The sequence below is a fragment of the Ranitomeya imitator genome, chromosome 2 (assembly GCF_032444005.1).
Source record: "Ranitomeya imitator isolate aRanImi1 chromosome 2, aRanImi1.pri, whole genome shotgun sequence".
Taxonomy (NCBI): Eukaryota; Metazoa; Chordata; class Amphibia; order Anura; family Dendrobatidae; genus Ranitomeya; species Ranitomeya imitator.
In genome coordinates this window covers 629126478-629132477 of record NC_091283.1, presented here as the reverse complement: position 1 = coordinate 629132477, position 6000 = coordinate 629126478, and the positions used below count along the sequence as shown (strand labels likewise).

The following is a 6000-nucleotide window of genomic DNA, read 5'->3' as shown; positions in this document are numbered from 1 at the left end:
CAGCTCCGCTAAGCAGTATGGCTGCAGTGTACACTGCAGGCTCAGGACTTTATGGAGGAGCAAAAGGAAGAATCTCTGTTTGGAAACGCCACGCAAAATCACACAACTGACTAACACCCACTCGCAATGAGCAGCAACTGACTCACCAGGAAGTAATCCTCCTCATGCGTCTCCGGGCACCAGGACGGTGGAGGAGGGCGACTCCTCCCGCACACGTGACTGGTCACATGACGTTGACATCGTCCCAGGTCCTTGAGCTACATTACTTCCGGGTGAGCTGGTTGGTGAGCAGTGGTGCCTGCAGTCTGCTGACAGTACGTCTTGTCTTTGCCCACATTGTCCCCTGTGTCCTGCTATAGGGGCAGCTGGCCGACACCTCCTGCTGCAGGGCTGTGTGTGCTGATTGGGTTTATGTCTAGGGGGCTTCTATTAGTTCAGAGTAGGAAAGCCTGAGTGTCTTCCATCCAGGAGAGACGTTCTGAGTGGGTGCTGCATAGTACAGGACCAGCACAGTAGATGGCTTCCACACTCTGCAGAAAAATGTCTGCACAAAACTTGGCACCGTGTGGATTTTTTATATTCAGCCTGTCACTGGTTTCCTGTAGATTTCAGCTTTGATTTCACCCCTTGCAAAGAATAGGATGAAACCTGCACCGAATCCACAGCAATATTCGGGGACAGACTAAACTGCATATTGGGATGATGGGCTGCAATACTAGACTCCACCACTAGATGGCAGCACATTTTACAAATGCAGCCCAGGAAATGACTTCTTGTAATATAGCAAGAAGGGAATATGGGTATAACTATTGTTCTGTATGGGGATTATGGGTGAAATATCACAAATACACATGCCCAGGAACATAATTAATCTACTTCTGATATGAATATGGGTATAATTATTGTTCTGTATGGGGATTATGGGTGAAATATCACAAATACACATGCTCAGGAACATACTTCATCTACTTCTGATAGGAATATGGGTATAATTATTGTTCTGTATGGGGATTATGGGTGAAATATCACAAATACACATGCCCAGGAACATACTGCATCTACTTCTGATAGGAATATGGGTATATCTATTGTTCTGTATGGGGATTATGGGTGAAATATCACAAATACACATGCTCAGGAACATACTGCATCTACTTCTGATAGGAATATGGGTATATCTATTGTTCTGTATGGGGATTATGGGTGAAATATCACAAATACACATGCTCAGGAACATACTTCATCTACTTCTGATAGGAATATGGGTATATCTATTGTTCTGTATGGGGATTATGGGTGAAATATCACAAATACACATGCCCAGGAACATACTTCATCTACTTCTGATAGGAATATGGGTATAATTATTGTTCTGTATGGGGATTATGGGTGAAATATCACAAATACACATGCCCAGGAACATACTTCATCTACTTCTGATAGGAATATGGGTATAACTATTGTTCTGTATGGGGATTATGGGTGAAATATCACAAATACACATGTCCAGGAACATACTTCATCTACTTCTGATAGGAATATGGGTATATCTATTGTTCTGTATGGGGATTATGGGTGAAATATCACAAATACACATGCCCAGGAACATATTTCATCTACTTCTGATAGGAATATGGATATAACTATTGTTCTGTATGGGGATTATGGGTGAAATATCACAAATACACATGCCCAGGAACATACTTCATCTACTTCTGATAGGAATATGGGTATAACTATTGTTCTGTATGGGGATTATGGGTGAAATATCACAAATACACATGCTCAGGAACATACTTCATCTACTTCTGATAGGAATATGGGTATAACTATTGTTCTGTATGGGGATTATGGGTGAAATATCACAAATACACATGCCCAGGAACATACTTCATCTACTTCTGATAGGAATATGGGTATAATTATTGTTCTGTATGGGGATTATGGGTGAAATATCACAAATACACATGTTCAGGAACATACTTCATCTACTTCTGATAGGAATATGGGTATATCTATTGTTCTGTATGGGGATTATGGGTGAAATATCACAAATACACATGTCCAGGAACATACTTCATGTACTTCTGATAGGAATATGGGTATAACTATTGTTCTGTATGGGGATTATGGGTGAAATATCACAAATACACATGCCCAGGAACATACTTCATCTACTTCTGATAGGAATATGGGTATATCTATTGTTCTGTATGGGGATTATGGGTGAAATATCACAAATACACATGCCCAGGAACATATTTCATCTACTTCTGATAGGAATATGGGTATAACTATTGTTCTGTATGGGGATTATGGGTGAAATATCACAAATACACATGCCCAGGAACATACCAGGAACGTGGTATATCTCGATTTTTCCAAAGCGTTTGATACCGTGCCGCACAAGAGGTTGGTACACAAAATGAGAATGCTTGGTCTGGGGGAAAATGTGTGTAAATGGGTTAGTAACTGGCTTAGTGATAGAAAGCAGAGGGTGGTTATAAATGGTATAGTCTCTAACTGGGTTGCTGTGACCAGTGGGGTACCGCAGGGGTCAGTATTGGGACCTGTTCTCTTCAACATATTCATTAATGATCTGGTAGAAGGTTTACACAGTAAAATATCGATATTTGCAGATGATACAAAACTATGTAAAGCAGTTAATACAAGAGAAGATAGTATTCTGCTACAGATGGATCTGGATAAGTTGGAAACTTGGGCTGAAAGGTGGCAGATGAGGTTTAACAATGATAAATGTAAGGTTATACACATGGGAAGAAGGAATCAATGTCACCATTACACACTGAATGGGAAACCACTGGGTAAATCTGACAGGGAGAAGGACTTGGGGATCCTAGTTAATGATAAACTTACCTGGAGCAGCCAGTGCCAGGCAGCAGCTGCCAAGGCAAACAGGATCATGGGGTGCATTAAAAGAGGTCTGGATACACATGATGAGAGCATTATACTGCCTCTGTACAAATCCCTAGTTAGACCGCACATGGAGTACTGTGTCCAGTTTTGGGCACCGGTGTTCAGGAAGGATAGAATGGAACTAGAGAGAGTACAAAGGAGGGCAACAAAATTAATAAAGGGGATGGGAGAACTACAATACCCAGATAGATTAGCGAAATTAGGATTATTTAGTCTAGAAAAAAGACGACTGAGGGGCGATCTAATAACCATGTATAAGTATATAAGGGGACAATACAAATATCTCGCTGAGGATCTGTTTATACCAAGGAAGGTGACGGGCACAAGGGGGCATTCTTTGCGTCTGGAGGAGAGAAGGTTTTTCCACCAACATAGAAGAGGATTCTTTACTGTTAGGGCAGTGAGAATCTGGAATTGCTTGCCTGAGGAGGTGGTGATGGCGAACTCAGTCGAGGGGTTCAAGAGAGGCCTGGATGTCTTCCTGGAGCAGAACAATATTGTATCATACAATTATTAGGTTCTGTAGAAGGACGTAGATCTTGGTATTTATTATGATGGAATATAGGCTGAACTGGATGGACAAATGTCTTTTTTCGGCCTTACTAACTATGTTACTATGTTACTATGTTACTTCATCTACTTCTGATAGGAATATGGGTATAACTATTGTTCTGTATGGGGATTATGGGTGAAATATCACAAATACACATGCTCAGGAACATACTTCATCTACTTCTGATAGGAATATGGGTATAACTATTGTTCTGTATGGGGATTATGGGTGAAATATCACAAATACACGTGCCCAGGAACATACTTCATCTACTTCTGATAGGAATATGGGTATAATTATTGTTCTGTATGGGGATTATGGGTGAAATATCACAAATACACATGCCCAGGAACATACTTCATCTACTTCTGATAGGAAAATGGGTATAATTATTGTTCTGTATGGGGATTATGGGTGAAATATCACAAATACACATGCTCAGGAACATACTTCATCTACTTCTGATAGGAATATGAGTATCATTATTGTTCTGTATTTGGATTATGGGTGAAATATCACAAATACACATGCCCAGGAACATACTTCATCTACTTCTGATAGGAATATGGGTATAATTATTGTTCTGTATGGGGATTATGGGTGAAATATCACAAATACACATGCCGAGGAACATATTTCATCTACTTCTGATAGGAATATGGGTATAACTATTGTTCTGTATGGGGATTATGGGTGAAATATCACAAATACACATGCCCAGGAACATACTTCATCTACTTCTGATAGGAATATGGGTATAACTATTGTTCTGTATGGGGATTATGGGTGAAATATCACAAATACACATGCCCAGGAACATACTTCATCTACTTCTGATAGGAATATGAGTATAATTATTGTTCTGTATGGGGATTATGGGTGAAATATCACAAATACACATGCCCAGGAACATACTTCATCTACTTCTGATAGGAATATGGGTATAATTATTGTTCTGTATGGGGATTATGGGTGAAATATCACAAATACACATGCTCAGGAACATACTTCATCTACTTCTGATAGGAATATGAGTATAATTATTGTTCTGTATGGGGATTATGGGTGAAATATCACAAATACACATGCCCAGGAACATACTTCATCTACTTCTGATAGGAATATGGGTATAATTATTGATCTGTATGGGGATTATGGGTGAAATATCACAAATACACATGCCCAGGAACATACTTCATCTACTTCTGATAGGAATATGGGTATAATTATTATTCTGTATGGGGATTATGGGTGAAATATCACAAATACACATGCTCAGGAACATATTTCATCTACTTCTGATAGGAATATGGGTATAATTGTTGTTCTGTATGGGGATTATGGGTGAAATATCACAAATACACATGCCCAGGAACATACTTCATCTACTTCTGATAGGAATATGGGTATAATTATTGTTGTGTATGGGGATTATGGGTGAAATATCACAAATACACATGCCCAGGAACATACTTCATCTACTTCTGATAGGAATATGGGTATAATTATTGATCTGTATGGGGATTATGGGTGAAATATCACAAATACACATGCTCAGGAACATATTTCATCTACTTCTGATAGGAATATGGGTATAATTGTTGTTCTGTATGGGGATTATGGGTGAAATATCACAAATACACATGCCCAGGAACATACTTCATCTACTTCTGATAGGAATATGGGTATAATTATTGTTGTGTATGGGGATTATGGGTGAAATATCACAAATACACATGCCCAGGAACATACTTCATCTACTTCTGATAGGAATATGGGTATAATTATTGTTCTGTATGGGGATTATGGGTGAAATATCACAAATACACATGCCCAGGAACATACTTCATCTACTTCTGATAGGAATATGGGTATAACTATTGTTCTGTATGGGGATTATGGGTGAAATATCACAAATACACATGCCCAGGAACATACTTCATCTACTTCTGATAGGAATATGGGTATATCTATTGTTCTGTATGAGGATTATGGGTGAAATATCACAAATACACATGCCTACGAACATATTTTATCATTATTTTAAGAACATATATATTTATCCCAAATAGTCATGCCCAGTACCACATTTGATGAATTTCCCATAATAATATGAATAGAATTATTCACCTCCATGGTAATTCAATGTGAAATATTATATTTACAGAGGCCAAATAATTTTGCAGCTTTGTTTGAAAAAATATCTTTAAAAACTTGTGGGCACCTAAGCTCCATAATAAATGAATACCTATATGTAGATTTATATTACAGCGTCAAATAGGCTAAGTAATTTCCTTTTACAACTTGGTAATTCTGCATTCAATAGCGCTGTAATAAGTCAGTATAGGCTGTTTATTGTCTCTATATGACGGCTTTTCATTAATATAGCGATAACAGTTTGAACTATTAATTTGAAAATATCTGCATTGATTTCCTGGACATATGCAGTGTTTATACGCTCAAAGATGCTGAAACAGGCCTGGAAAGACGGGTTTAACAAAGTTTTTGCT

General features: G+C 38.4%; 1 protein-coding gene across 3 annotated transcripts in view; it reads left to right on the top strand.

Annotated features, from left to right (window-relative positions):
- Positions 1 to 259: 259 nt before the first annotated feature.
- Positions 260 to 6000, top strand: part of LOC138665255 (zinc finger protein 34-like) — a 56850-nt gene continuing 51109 nt past the window's right edge. For 2 of the 3 annotated variants that reach the window (XM_069752568.1, XM_069752567.1), the window contains exon 1: positions 260 to 314. The gene's annotated coding sequence lies outside the window, so the exon portion shown is untranslated. The remainder of the gene's footprint in view (positions 315 to 6000) is intronic. The other variant, XM_069752569.1, reaches the window with a different exon arrangement.